The sequence below is a fragment of the Monodelphis domestica genome, chromosome 3 (assembly GCF_027887165.1).
Source record: "Monodelphis domestica isolate mMonDom1 chromosome 3, mMonDom1.pri, whole genome shotgun sequence".
In the NCBI taxonomy this organism is placed as follows: domain Eukaryota; kingdom Metazoa; phylum Chordata; class Mammalia; order Didelphimorphia; family Didelphidae; genus Monodelphis; species Monodelphis domestica.
Genome location: NC_077229.1, coordinates 474557538 through 474573568, shown reverse-complemented (window position 1 = coordinate 474573568; position 16031 = coordinate 474557538). Strand labels below are relative to the sequence as shown.

Below are 16031 nucleotides of genomic sequence, written 5' to 3'. Positions count from 1 at the left end.
GGTGAGGAGGGAATGTATTCCAAGCATGGGGCCAATGGAAAGGAACAAAGGAAGAGATATAGAAGATGGAGTGCCATTTGTGAGGAACCAATAGAAGGCTAGTTTAGCCCTAACAGTCCAGGCGAAAGGTGAGAAATTCCTGTAAAATAGTGGCTCTGTGAGTGAGATGTTGTGAAGATAAAAATAAGATAGTTGCATGGCCCCTATGCTTTATTGAGCAATGTGAATCTGAGTGTGTATAGACATTGACTTGAATTTAAATTATTCTGATTGATTGATATCAGCTTGTACAAATGAATTGTAACATGTAAATTTAAAAATGCCTAGCATTTCTTTCAAAGCTTTGTAGTAATGATTAATAAAAATCAGCTTTCAATTGTTTGTGCTAATGAAGGCCACTCAGTAGTTTGGATAATCCTTAAAACACTTAGAATTAACTTTGGAAGGTGGTAGTGTATTTAGAAGCATATGTTGTTTGATTTCCATGTTATTTTTCTGTGTTTCTCTGTGTACCACCATCAGTTTTTAAGAGAAACAACCCAGAAGAGACTTCAGGTAGTTACAATATTTATTAATTCACAGAGAGCATCTGTGTGAGTCCCAGGCTCTCTTTATTTCCCCAAGGGACAAAATCAACTGGGCAGCCTAGGATAGAAGTCAGTATGAAATCTGAGGACTTTTAACCTCTTCACCTTTCCTTCCCTGGCACCTGATTATTAGGATGGATTTGATTTAAAATGTATATTTGTTTCATGTAACCTAAATACCTATTATTTACAACTTACATTAAGGTATAGATTACATTTCCATTTGACCACGTAACCCAGTATTTTAAATTTAACTAATATAAGCCCATTTATTAATTTATTTTACAAATCCACTTTAGTTAAGTTGTGAAATTGACAAAATTTTTCTTTTCCCCCTCCTCTTATAGCTTTTTGATGTCTCCATTTTGATGCACATTCTAGTGCTGGCTTTTCTTGCCCCCTTTTCTCTCTTTTTCCTCATTTCCCTCAACAAAATTTTATTCTTCATTTTTCTCAGGAACCATTCCTTGCTCTCTTCTAGATGACTGATTTGATGAACTAACTTGTGCTGATGAATTTGATTGCTGCTACTTTGTGGCTGCATAGTATACTGGGAAAACCACAATCTTTTCCCCTCAGTACTTCTGTAACCTTATGCACGCCACTTAATTTCTCTGGGCCTCAGTTTTCCTATCTGCAAAAATGAAGATTAGATGATCTCTAAGGCCTCTTCCAAGCTCTAATGTTATTGCCAACAGGTATCATTTTCACTATCATGAAAGTCCATGTTAAATATTCGTCTCTTCTAAAATGCCACTTTTGCTTTTAAAATGTTATTATTTATTAGGACTATAACTTATTCTTTGTTTCCTTGGTGGATCCATGATCTCATAAAAGTGGGTGGATACTCCTTCCAATAGTACAGATTGTGACCAGGTCATGGAAAAAAAAGTCATTTCTGTTCATACCCTTCTTTTACAGACAGTGAAACTAAGGTGCTGAGAGATGAGATATTAAGTGATTTGCCCATCACACAAATAAATCATAGTTAAGTGTCAGAGTTAAGATTGCAATCCTGGTCATCTTCTCAACTTATGGGACTCTTTCCCCATAAAACATCAATATGGTGCCCATTACAATGGTAGAGGTCTTTCTTCTAAGTATTTTAGTATTATATGGTTGTTAGTGCAATAGTTGGGCCATCCATTAATTACTAGTTATTCTTGCCAAATGCCTGGATCATTTCCTTTTATTAGTTTGTTTATAAGTCATCATTGATACCACAAGCTTCTTTATAGCCACTATATGTTGTTCTGTTGCTCATTAGGTCAGCTGCAATACTTGTTCTTTGGAAATTGTGGTTTCCATGATTTGCAGCTTTATTTACAGGAGAATATTGCTTTTTAAAAAATGGATTTTGCAACTGCTACCTCCTCCCAAACCCAGATATTTAAATGGTCTTATTTAACTAAAACAACTTCATTTATTATCAGTATTTTTCTTTAAAAGGAAACATGTATATTTATTTTAACAAAACAACCATATGTATGAATTTTTAATTGTTTTAATTATGAATGTGAAATGTGTTTTTCCCTTTTGGTCAGCTTAAAATATTGGGTTATAGAGGATTATTCTATATTGTCTTTTTCTTATTTATTCATAGTCTCCCAAAGGAAAAATCTTTAATATTTTGAATTGAGTTCTCATTTTTGTAATGATTTTTTTTTCTAAAGCAGACATTCTTAACTTGGGCTCCAGTAACTTGTTTTTAAACACATTTTGATAATTATATTTCAGTGTAATTTGTTCCTATCTATTTTATGTCTTTGGAAATATTCTGAGAAGGGGTCTATATATTGACCAGACTGCCAGAGGGGCTCTATGACATAAAAGTTGTTAGAACTATTGGCAAAACAAGAAATCATGCTTTGTACACACATGTAAGAAGCTTTTTCTTTCAAAGTGTGGATAATCATTTCAGTATTTACTACAGTAGTTTGAAAATTTGGTCAATCCATCAAGCACCATGCCAAGTGCAAAGGATACAAAGATAAAAGTAAAACAGCCCCTGCCATTAAAGAACTGATATTCTTCCTAGTCATTTATTTATATCCATGGACAAGATTTAAAGGGGAAGATACTAGCACCCAGGAGGAGTAGGAAAAATCTCCTACATAAGACTATATTTGAACTGAGTTTTGATGGAAACTAGGAATTCTAAGAGACAAGGAATAAGGAGATATGGGTACAACCACTGCAAAGTATTGAATTAGGAGGTGGGGAACAATAAGTGAATATCTGATGTGGCTGCATCATAGAGTTCATGGAGAGAATTAAATGATAAAAAGACTGGAAATATAGGAAGGGACCAGGTTGTGATGACCTTTAAATGACAGAGGCATTTATATTTCATCCTAGAAGACCATAGGAAGCCACTGGGATTTATTGAATAGAGAGATGACAAAGTGGGAAACTATTCAAACATTCCAAATGAGAGGTAAGGAGGGCCTGAATTAGGGTACTGGTTACTTGAATGGGAGGTAAATAAATGAGTGAATAAAAAGCATTTATTAAATGCTTGTTATATACAAATCACTGTACCAAGGGCTGGGGATATAAGTAGAAAAGTAAAATAATTGCAAGGAACTTGCAGTGTCAGTGTCAGTCAATGTGTCAGTGGAGAGACACAACATATGGAGGATTTCATCTCTGTTAGTTGGAAAACTTCCATAGTCTTTAGGGTGCAATAGCTAACTAGTTGGTCATGACTTTTTAAAATGTCATTAAATATAGAGAAAGAGGTATATATATATATATATATATATATGTGGGAGACCTTGCAGAGAGAGAAAAGGCAAGATTTGGCAACTCATGGGATATGTGGGTAAGAATGAAGCATTGAGGATGACACAAAAGTTTTGAATCAGGGTTACTAAATACTGATTCCTGGGATGATGGTAGGGAATTCTGAAGAGGAGTGAGTTTTTTTTGGAAAATAATGAGTTTTGTTTTGGATGCCTAGAGATGACTGTGACCATCCAATTTGAAGCACCCAATAATAAACAGTTGGTAATGTGAAACTGGAGTTCTGGAAAGAGATGAGATAAATCTGAGAGCCGTCTGTAATAAAATAACAATTGTAATAATTATAATAATTGTAATTAATTATATATTAATTATAATAATTGTAAATAATTGTAATAAACTGATAATTGGAATGGGAACTGATGAGGTCATCAAGTAGGAAAATGTAGGGATGACTTTGAAGAGGACCCAGGGTAGAACTTTAGGGTATACTTATAGTTAGTGGGCTTAATATAGATGAAGAAGATTGAAAAAAAAAAGTTGGAGGTAGTTGGAAAATGAAGAGGGAACAGAGCCATAAAAATCCAAAGAAATAGAGTATCCAGAGGAAGGTCAGCAGTGTCAGAAGCTACAGGAAGATAAAGAAGGATGAGACCTGAGAAAACGTCATTAAATTTGGCAATCAAAAGATGTTTGGTTACTGGAGAAAGATTTCATTACATGATGAGGTCAAAATCATTATTTCACATAGGTTTCGAAGGCAGTGAGAGAAGTGGAGGCACAAATATGTGTGGCTTACAGTGCTTAGTTGAAAAGAGGAGAAAAAAAGGATGATTGCTAGTAGAGATGATGGGATCTAGTGAGTTTTTTTTTTTTTAAGGATGGAAGAGACTTGGACATGCTAATAGGTAGAAGAGAAAGGAACCTGCAGGTTTAAGAAGACTGAAAATGTGGGTATGAAAGAGGATGAAAATGAAGGCATTCTCCTGGGGAAGATAGAAGCCATCAGTGATTATATGTAGATGGATTGACCTCAGAGAGGATAATCACCTTTTTATTAGTGACTGAAGTAAAGAAAGAGATGAGATGGGGATGGGGGAAGAGTGTTTTTGATATTAATGACTTATGATTTTGTTACTATTGTGACTTTCTTGGAAAAAAAAAACTCAAGCAATTTCCCCCAACCCCAAATACCCTTAGCCCTAAAATGTTTGATACTGTTGGGGAAATGATTGTCATTTGACCGTGGTGTTTCAACATAGTGGCAGTAAAATTAAATGCAGATCATACAAGCCTTATTTTGACTTATTTACAATTAGGGGATGCTAGATTTGGAAAGAATCTTAGAGATATCTTTTAAAACCCTCTTATTTTATAGATGAAGAAAATAAAGTACAGAGGTTGTGACTTGTCCAAGGTAAGATAACCAATTAGGTGTAGAGATAGGATTAGTCTTGGTGGATGGTTTCCTGGGGAAATGCTTTTTCCACTATACCATTTAAAAATGTTTTCTAAAAAGAGTCGTGTGTGTGTGTGTGTGTGTGTGTGTGTGTGTGTGTGTGTGTGTGTGTATTTCTCTAGTGCTACATAAAGACAGTATCCTTATTCTATGATATCTGAGCTTTAGTACATCTTAAAGCTCTGTTTAGATGGATGTAATTTTATACAAAAACATTTTAGGCAGACCAGTAAAGAACCAGCAGGTAAAGAAAAACTGAAAGTGAGAGAGGTAAGAAATAAATGAATCAGATTTAAGTTAATTACTTTTTATCTAAATTGTAGATTGTAACTTTTAATCACTTTTTCAAATGTTTTTAGTTTCTGATGTTTTCTGGTGTCTGAGATCAAATATGATCATATATAAAGTGCTACAGAAATGTTGGTTATTATTATGCTGCTCATAACATGAGCTTTATGAAACATTTCCTTTTATTTCTGTTCTCTCATTCAAGGTGGGATTTATTATTCCTTAAGCTTTGCAATTAAAATTTTCTAAACCTTTTATTTCTTAAAATTTCTATGATAGCTCTCCAGTTTGTTTTTTTTATCATCATTGAGGTTGCCCATTTTTTCCTTCTTGCTCTGCAGTGTCCTTGGATACATTCTTGACATATCTTTCTGACAATATGGTAACTTTAAAGATGAAAAAACTCAGACCCTGAAAAAATAGAAGATTTGATTGAAGAAACAGGATCTGTGATCCTGTGGAAGAGAAATTAGAGATTCCCTAGTTGAATTCCCTCATTTTACAGCTGAGAAAATGGAAGCTCAGAAAGGCTGTGATCAGACAGGTAGTATTGCTGGGATTTGAACATAGACCTTCTGACTCCAAATCATTCTCCTTTTCCTTTAGGATCTTCACTATCCTTACATTCCTGGAATGCTTTTGTTCCTCACCCATTTTTAATGAATATCTTTTCTTCCTTCAATATTAATCTTATGCATTACCTTTTACATGAAGCCTTTCTTGGTCTGTCCATCTCTTCTCCAAATTTCCTTGTGTCCATTTTATCTTTATTCTATGTGTGCTTATTGTTATGGGCACGGAAGGATACTTTTGGGGTTCGGGAAGGATACCTTTTGCAAGCATTCAAGACTCCAAAACTTAGCTTAAAAAAACAAAAAAGAGATTTATTAATTTAGAAAGTAATGTTGAGAGTGGCCAGGAGGATGGTAAGGTGGAATAGCAAGATGGGGAGCAGTTCTTTGGGAGGACAGCATAAAAGGAAAGGCTGTTCCCCCAGATGACATCAGTTCTGGGGATTTTATACTTTTTACCACAGAGTTAGTCATGCAGGCATGAGGTGGAGTGTCTGCCTGGGGACATAAAGATTCCTTAGTTTTAGGGAACAAACAGATGTCTGATAGGATCGAGATGTGGCCTGAAGGTGCATCTTTCTGTCCATCTAGAGGACGATCAAAGGAAGATAGTCATCTCAGGACCCTAGAGGGGTCATTGAGTGTTTTTAGGCTCAGAGGCAGGGGAAGGCAAAACAAGGGAGTTTTCCCTGATAATAGTTTGCCTGGGTTTCTGGGGTACAGTGCCCATGTCACTTATATGTATCCATATTATCTCTGTAAGCTCTTTAAAAGCAAGGCCTGTTTCGCTTATTACCTTTGGTGATTAATAAATACTTTCAAAATTGAAGTGGGCTGGCATTACACCAAAGCAACTAGAACTTGCTGCCTCTTACAGAAGCAGCTGGTGTACCCACATTAACCATGCTGCCACCACCTTTGAAGATGAACGACATTGACGTCTTGCCGCTGCGCATGAACGCCGACACCAGGCCACAACCTCACCTCCCGTAACAACTGCCGTCCCATGCCCCATGTGCCACAAACTTTGCACCTCAGTCTTTGGACTTCAAAGCCATAAGAGGGTACACTGTAGATGAAAACGCACAAAGAAAATTGTCATTCTTGGTCACCGAGAGACTACTACTAACTAATTGATTGATTATGTGGTAAAGTAGATAGAGCTCTGGATTTAGAGTCAAGATTTAAGTTTGAATGTAACCTCAGTTCTATATTAGCTATGTGACCTTGAGCAAGTCACTAAGAAAAAAGAAAAAAACAAAACAAAAACAGAACTCAATGTCTTTACCCCAAACTTCTTTATGTGGCTGTTGTGGGCACAACAGTCAAACCAGGTTCCAAGTCAAACCAGGCTCAGAAGATTGTTGTCATCTTTAGCTCATTCATACTTGTTCTACATATTCAACCTTGTTGCCAAATCCTATTGTTTTAACTGTTACAGCATATCTTGTATATGTCCCCTATTCTCTGCTCACACAGAATCCTAATTCAGGTCCTTATCACCTCTGCTGAGTTTCAGTGGCCTTCAGTAGTTGCCTCAGGTCTCTCCCAAGTTCAGTCCATCCTTCACACAGTTACCACAGGGATTTTTTTTCTAAAGTGTAGATCTGATCATGTCACCTTGACCCAATAAACTAGTAATCAAATATAGTCAAATATATGTATTTTTACTGGATGAAATAAGCTTGATTTCATGACATTATTCTTAGTAGTCAAGGAGTAGGAAGGAAGGAATTAGGTGGTAAAAATTAAGCCTGAGTATGAACAGGTCTCTTGATCTTTGGGCCCCTTGAGAACCAGTTATTCTTTTCCTCTCACTTTTTTCTTTCTAGTTTTATTAATTTTAGCTACTAGTCTAGCAATACACTAGCTATCATCTTATATATATATATATATATATATATATATATATATATACTATCTTGTGTATAAACATATTGTGTCAGTCAATAAACATTTATTACTATTTGCTAGGCACTGTATTGAGCCCTGTGGATTTAAAGAAAAGCAAAAGACAGCAGCCCCTGCTCTTCAAGGAAGTCATAATCTGATGGAGGAGACAACATGCAAACAACAATGTACAAATATATCATATACTAGATACAATGACAATAATCAACAGAAAGGCACTAACTGGAACTTGAAACTCGGATGTAGAAAAAGAATTCCAGATATTGAGGGATTGTTTTTTTAAAAAAATGTCTCAAGTCAATAAAGATTTTTTTTTTACATGCTATGAATTAAAGGCAAAATTTGTGTCATCATTAGCTGAGCATTGTGTGACTGAATTCACTTCCTGAAGGAAATTAGGGGGATAAGTGAGGAGAATTGACCAATGGACTCCGAAGAGGATTGGGGATTATCTACTGAATAGGTCACCATAATGGTGTACATAAGGTGGATAAGGGAAAGGGAAGTTCAAAAGTATGAGGGAATACATTTGAAGAGTTTGGATTTTGTAAATCAGGAATTTACTGTATAAAAAATTTTAAAACTCAAATAATCAATCATTAGAATTCTTTTTAATAATCAACTCTAGGGAGGACCTGGGTTCAAATGTGACCTTGGACTCTTTCTAACTATGTGATCCTGGGCAAATAACTTAACCCAAATTGCTTAGCTCTTGCCATTCTTCTGTTTAGAACTAATACTGAGTATTGAGAAAGACAATATAAAAGCTCAAGGTAAGGGTTTAAAAAAATGAACTCCATCATCCATTTAGAATATGCAAGTAGCTAACACTTTTTATATCTCCTTATATAAAGCCAATATATTGTTTAAAATTGCTACCCTCATTTGTCAAAATATTTTCAGAATATTCTTTACTATATATGATAGGCTTATATTCAATTGAATAACATCTTATTTGGAAGATTTCTTATTTTTATCTATTAAATTTATTTTAAATTTTACTGCATGCTCGGATGTAGAAAATTAGTAGTTAAATATTTTGAAAAGCTATCTTCTATATTCATGATAAGGAACTGCTGATAGTAGTATATATTTACTTATATATCCCCTGCAACAATGATGTACCTGAAAAAGCTTACCAATTTTATTGCTGTGTCTTTAAAAACGTCCTTTTTTGATGGTAGCCAGGTCATATGAAATCTTATTGGCGTTTTTTACAAAGCATTCTTCCAGTCTCTACAGGTCATCTCCAAGCAACTTAAAAATAATTTTCTTTTAAATTATAAGTTCTTGCTTCCTAAAATAGTTACATCACTTGATATAATAAAATAAAAAAAATCCTTAAAGATTACATTATTTCTGTTCATATGTATTAGCATATTTTCTGACATAAAACTAGAAGACAAAACAGAGAGCTATGAAGATCCAGAATTAAACTAAGAGTAGGATCTTGTTCTTTTTCAGTCCCATTTCAGACACACAGATATGCTTAATAAAAATGTTTGGGAAGACTAGGAAGTCCTTATCTAGTGAATCCTTCCATATTCAAGTATTCTATTTTCCATCTTCTTTGTGATTTTACACTTAAGAATGAAATTTAGCTTGAGTCAAGTTTTTAAACAATTCCAAATGTAACAACATCCTTTCCCTTTTACAAATAGTCAATAAGTGATCTGGATTTTGGAGCCGACTGCTTAAATTGTGAAATGGTTTCTCATCTAACAGTGAACAAACAACTATGCCAGTGTGTTTTGGAAAAAAGTCTATTCATAAGAAAAATAAATAATTGTGCCATACAGAATAATCTGAAATAAATCAATGGATGAAGAATAGAGACAAATGAAGTACTATCTCAGCAACAGGGAAGTATTATATATTGTAAGTAGATTCACTTAAAAACAGTCAACAACATTAAAATGCATATGTACACTTCAAGATACACTTTTCTTTGCAATTGTATCACTGCTTATTTGAAGAGGTTATCTTTACATTTGTTCAAAAAGAGAATTTCTGTTGCTACATGCAATCTTTGGATGGTCTCTATAATAGCCTAGAGTCTAGTCTAGAATGTTATAGTATAAATACTGTATTGAATGAAATTGTTCTTTGTATTGTCAGAATTGCTTTTCCTCTGACTTTCCTTCTTGCAGTTGTTCTATCCAACTCATGCAACATTTGCATAGGTATTCTAACAAAGTTTCCTAGCAAAAGCATCCTTTTAGGGCTAGCATCCTTGCTCTGTTTTAGGACATCACTCTTGGTTAAACTCTCTCCAGGTAATACTGAATATGGGACATAGAGATGCCCTCTTTAATTTATCCTCAGGTTGTTGTTATGCGACCCCTTTTATATATAACCATGTTCAAGGATGTTAGCAAGAACTTGGTAGCTCTTATTAGAGTAGTATTCTATTACTATAGTGACAATGATGACAATTCTGCTATTTCTTCCCTGTCTTCTGAGAAGCTCAATTAGATAGATTATAAGTGTCATCAGAGGTATGTTATTCATCTACATGCTTTTCTCTGGTGATAACTATTGCTGACTTGCAATGAAAATAATAAAAAGAGGGAGAAATTTGTGAAGCATTGTGTTATGATAGAAAAACTGGAATACAAGATGATTGAAAAAGGGAGGAGATTATCTTTAGACATGAGCTAGATAAGGTCTTGCATGAATGTAAAGGTGAGAGACATTTAAAATAAAGAATTTGGATGGAATGTGATAACTGATAAGGGATGAAGGAGAAAGAAGGCAGATCATGGAATCACAGATTCTAAAATATTAAACCTAAAGCCATACAACAAAACACTGAAAGATCTGAAGAATTTTGATCTTGTATACAGTCCAATAAATTTATTTGAAGTTTATTTTAAGACCCTTGTTTGTGCTTACTCAGTTTTAGAGCTAGACTGGACCTTAGAAATCTAGGTTAATTCCTTCATTTTCCACATGAGAGAATAAAATTCTAACTTACTCAGTCACATACATAGCAGCAGTATCAGAACTAGAATCTGGTTTTTGATTCCTTTTCCAAGTGTTTGCTAAAACATTGCTCAGTTACCTTGGTCTAACTACTTGGAATTTTCATAATAAAATAGAGGTAGCATATAAGACAAATATATTGTGTTTGAATCAACACTTCCATGTTACTAAAATGAAGAAAAAGGTAGTCATAGGAAGGATATTAAGATCAATGTTACTGCTAGTTTTTTTTTAATTGATAAAATGTCCTGATTATTCAATTTACCAGCACCTTCATCTTTTACAGCAAGTTTTATGATCCCATAGCTATTGACACCATCCATTTACTAGGCCAAACTAATGTGGGTATATGAAGTTGTTCTAGTACTAGAACCAAGGAGTTACAGGAGCTCAGGAGAGAGACTAAGACTAGATAAACTAATCAATCAAAGTCAATTAAAAAGTGATATTTGAAGGGGGATAGGTGAGAGGGTTAATGTAGATTAAAGCAGGTATTGATAATGTTTGTAAAAATGTTTTCCACTTTAAAAATATGTAATAAGATTGCCCTCTGCAATTCTTTTTCCATTTGATTTTTCTTGGGTGAATTGTTCAGTTGTGTCTGACTCTTCATGATCCCATTTGGGGTTTTCTTGGTAAAGATACTGGAGTAGTTTGCTATTCTCTTCTCCAGTTTATTTTACAGACAAGGAAACGGAAGCAAATAGAGTAGAATCACTGAGGCTGGATTTGAACATAGGAAGAGGAGTCTTCCTGATTCCAGCTTGGTACTTTATCTATTGTGCCACCTAGCTGTACCACTTGAATGGAGAATTAGACCCAATTTAATAAAAATTTATTTTAGTGGTACATTTTATTTTGATATTATAGTTATTTTTAGGCTTGGCTTTCACACCTGTTTTAATATTTGGACTAGTTAACAGCTTTACCATGTGGGCTGGGCTTCCCACAGCCCTTTCAGCATTGATTGATTTTTTTCATTGTCTATTTGCATGTTGTACAGTGAACTATAGAGTTAATTTATATTTCTTTTGCCTTTAGTGATTTAGAACATGTTTTCATGTGATCATTTCGAGATTGTGATTCTTTTGACAACTATTTTCTTTAATTACTTATACATTGGGGAATGGCTCTTAGAGTCATATGATTGTGTCTTTTTCCTATATATTGGATATCAGACTTATTTTAGATATATGATCCAACCATTTCTCTCTACGTCATTTGTAATTCTATCTTCATTGATATATTTGTGTAAAATCTTATTAATATTATGCAGTCAGAATTGCTCATTTTATCTTTTGTGATGTCTATTCTTTGTTTAGTTAAGAATTCTCTCCTTAGCTATAGTCGCAAAGGAAAAGATTTCATTGTCTAATTTTTTTTACAATGTAACCTCTTATTTTTTAGATTGCATTTCTATTTTGAACATACTATTTTAGATGTTGGTTAAAAATAATTTCTGACAAAAAGCTTTCCACTTTTTCCCAATAGTTCTTGTAAAAGGGAGTCCATTTAGCAGGAATTTATGTACTAAGGTTTATCAAACACTGAGCTACTGATTTTAGTTGTGTCCCCCCCCCCCCCCCAATCCACCTTGGTTATTTCATCTTTGTGTGTGTGTGTGTGTGTGTGTGTTTCCCCCAAGTACTACCTGGTAGTTTTGATGAATATTGTTTTATAATATAGTTCAGTGGTGTTGAACCTATGACACTGGGCATAGATGGCATGAAGAGTGTTCTCTGTGGGCATGCAGGCACCCTCTCCTACCCAACTAGAGTTTGTTACTAGAAAGGCAGAGGGACTTGGGTGGAGCTGCTCCTCCCCTCTCCACCAGGCCTGTTGATATTTTTTCACATCCCCCATCCCTCTGCCCAGCAGCCCAAAGGGATCACACGGGGTAGGGGTTGGGGGAAGGGGTGAGGTGGGCAGCTCACAAGTGGTAGAGCTGGAGGGGAGCAGAGTGCTCAGGCCACTCCTCTCCCCCTCTCTATACTGGCTGAGTACTTTCCTCACTTTACCTACCCCTCCTCCCAGCAGCCCAATGGGAACATTTTCTCAGTCCCCTCTGTGGGGTAAGGGTAGGGTGGTGAGGTGCTACTGGCACTTGGTGTGTGGGAGGGGCATGGCACTCGGTCTGGGGGGTGGGAGGAGGGCCTGGCATTAGGTCTCTAAAAGGTTTGCCATCACTTATTTCATATTTTTTCCTATTTTCCTTGGTACCGTTTGTCCTTCCAAATGAATCCAAATTGTTTTGTACAGTTGCAATTTCCTTGTTGTTTTAGTTGGTAGAGCAAAGCTAACCTCTTTAGAATTTATTCTTAAATTTTCTGCACCTTGATGTGGAATCAGTACAGTGCTAGAACTGGAAGGGAGGTTTTAGATTTCTATTCTATACCCCCCTCCATTTTTCAGAGGAGAAAACTCAGACCTCTGGAGTTTAAGCTGTTATTTAAGACCAGCTATTACATGGCAAGGACAGGATTTGAATTTAGACCTTCTTACTCTAGTCAATCAATAAACATTTATTAAACACCTACTGTGGGCCAGGTACTATGCTAAAGTGTTAGTTACCCCCCCAAAAAAAAGGCAAAAAATAATTCTTGCTCGCAAGGAAGTCACAGTTTATTGGGGGAGATACCATCTAAACTACTATGTACAAATGAGCTTTGTATAGGATAAGTTGTAGATAATCAAGATAATCAAGAGGGGAGTCACTAGCATTATAGGAAATCGGCAAAGGCTTCCTATAAAAGGTGAAATTTAAAGGAAATTAGAGAAATTGGAAGGTAGAAATGAGGAGGGAAAGCATTCCAGGAATGGGGGGGCAGCCAATGAAAATGCCTGGATTCAGGATGAATGGAGTATGAGGAGCAGCAAGAAGGCTAGTTTTTTTTTTTAGTTTTTATTTTTTTTGGTTCAAAGACAATTCTTTCTGTTCTGTGCTGTCCTGCCTCTCATTCATTTGTAGAGAATCTTTTACGTGGACTTGATGCTAAATCTCTTCTATACTTTGCCTAGTATTAATAATCAAAGGGTCTACAAGTAAAATTAACTTTATTTTTACCTTTCAAGGAATTTTATATATTTTTGATGTGTGCTTGAAAGACTGTTGGATGGAGAACCTGCTTTACTCACTTTACTTTCTTTTTTTTTTTAATTTTTAGACATTATTTTATTTGGTTGTTTCCATACATTATTCACTGGAAACAAAGATCATTTTCTTTTCCTCCCCTCCGCCCCCCCACCTTTCCCTCTCCCATAGCCGACGCACGATTCCACTGGTTATCACATGTGTTCTTGACTCGAACCCATTTCCCTGTTGTTGGAATTTGCATTATAGTGTTCATTTAGAGTCTCTCCTCAGTCTTATCCCTTCCAACCCTGTAGTCAAGCAGTTGCTTTTCATCGGTGTTTTTACTCCCACAGTTTATCCTCTGCTTGTGGGTAGTATTTTTTAGATCCCTGCAGATTGTTCAGGGACATTGCATTGATACTAATGGAGAAGTCCATCACCTTCGATTGTACCACAATGTATCAGTTTCTGTGTACAATGTTTTTTTGGTTCTGCTCCTTTCGCTCTGCATCACTTCCTAGAGGTTGTTCCAGTCTCCATGGAATTCCTCTACTTTATTATTCATTCCTTTTAGCATAATAGTATTCCATCACCAATATATACCACAATTTGTTCAGCCATTCCCCAATTGACGGGCATCCCCTCGTTTTCCAATTTTTGGCCACCACAAAGAGTGCAGCTATGAATATTCTTGTACAAGTCTTTTTCCTTATTATCTCTTTGGGGTACAAACCCAGCAGTGCTATAGCTGGATCAGTCTTTTATCACCTTTGGGCATAGTTCCAAATTGCCCTCCAGAATGGTTGGATCAATTCACAACTCCACCAGCAATGAATTAATGTCCCCACTTTGCCACATCCCCTCCAGCATTCATTACTTTCCATAGCTGTCATGTTAGCCAATCTGCTAGGTGTGAGGTGATACCTCAGAGTTGTTTTGATTTGCATCTCTCTGATTATAAGAGATGTAGAGCATTTTTTCATGTGCTTATTAATAGTTTTGATTTCTTTGGCTGCCAACTGCCTGTTCATGTCCCTTGCCCATTTGTCAATTGGAGAATGGCTTGATTTTTTGTACAATTGATTTAGTTCTTTATAAATTTGAGTAATTAAACCTTTGTCAGAGGTTTTTATGAAGATTGTTTCCCAATTTGTTGCTACCCTTCTGATATTGGTTACATTGGTTTTGTTTGTACAAAACCTTTTTAATTTGATGTAATCCAGATTATTTATTTTGCATTTTGTAACTCTTTCTAATTCTTGCTTGGTTTTGAAGTCTTTCCCTTCCCAAAGGTCTGACTTTACTTTCTTTTTAAGTTTAAAAAACAATAAAAACAAAGGAATCTTTTATTTTTTACATTTTAATTAGTTTCATTATGTTAAAATTATGTGCTGCTATAGAATATTAGTTGTGAAAATCTGATTTTCTGATGTCTTTATCAAGGCTGCTGTCAGTGTATATGTAAATCATTCTCATAAACATTTTATATAGATGACAAAAAAGGCATATATACACATATTTAGTTGATGTTCTTTATTACCTTTTTTGGCATGTAATAAAGTTGAAAATATTTTCCATTCCTTTGATATTTTTCTGTCCTTTAGATAGCTTGAGAATAGATTTCTTAGCATTCTCATAATTGGTGCTTTTAGCACATCCCTTCCCCTTTTATCCTTGGTCTAGTCAATCTGCCTTTCTCAAGTAACTCCCCTAATAAGGATATCCAGAACTGCTTTTTTAGACAGGACAATAGGAAGGTATATGGTGTATGTGAATAGACTGGAATATATTACAAATTATGTGTTATGAATAAAAAGTGAAGTAAAGTATGTCAACCAAGAAATGTATAATCAGAAAAAGAAAATGGGCTGATCATGTAGCCTACAGGAAGGGATAAATATTGGGCCACTCTTGTGCTCCACTGGTATTTTCATGATGATAAATAGATAAATCATTTACTAAACACTTTCTATGTCTCAGTCATTGAGCTAAGCACTGGGAATACAAATACAAGTCAAAAAAAGAGATAATCTCTGACCTCAACTTTCTTATCTTCTAGTGGAAGAAGGATAACACATAAAAGGAAGCTAAAGGGTAAGAGAAGTTGTAGAAGTAATCAGAAACATTATGGACTGATCAAAGTTTAGAGAACATAGTTAGTTACCCAGGTTGTTTTCTCTAAAGAATGTTCAGGAGGAACTTACCTATCAGAGGAAGATGCTGTGGAATGGAGCCACAGCTACTATTCTCATTGGTAACAAAAGATCAAAGTTTCTGGGGGCGAGGTGAAGAGGTGGTCTGGGGAACTGCAATTTGGTCCTGTTTTATAATGTCAAGAGAAAGCTAAGAAGGCCCTAGATAGATGTACCTCCTATAGTGAATTTGGTAGAGTTCACAAATAAGAATTTCAC

General features: G+C 35.3%; 1 protein-coding gene across 22 annotated transcripts in view; it reads left to right on the top strand.

Annotated features, from left to right (window-relative positions):
* The window catches only part of FAM172A (family with sequence similarity 172 member A), a 560458-nt gene that overhangs the window by 4869 nt on the left and 539558 nt on the right, over window positions 1-16031 (top strand). The window lies entirely within an intron of this gene.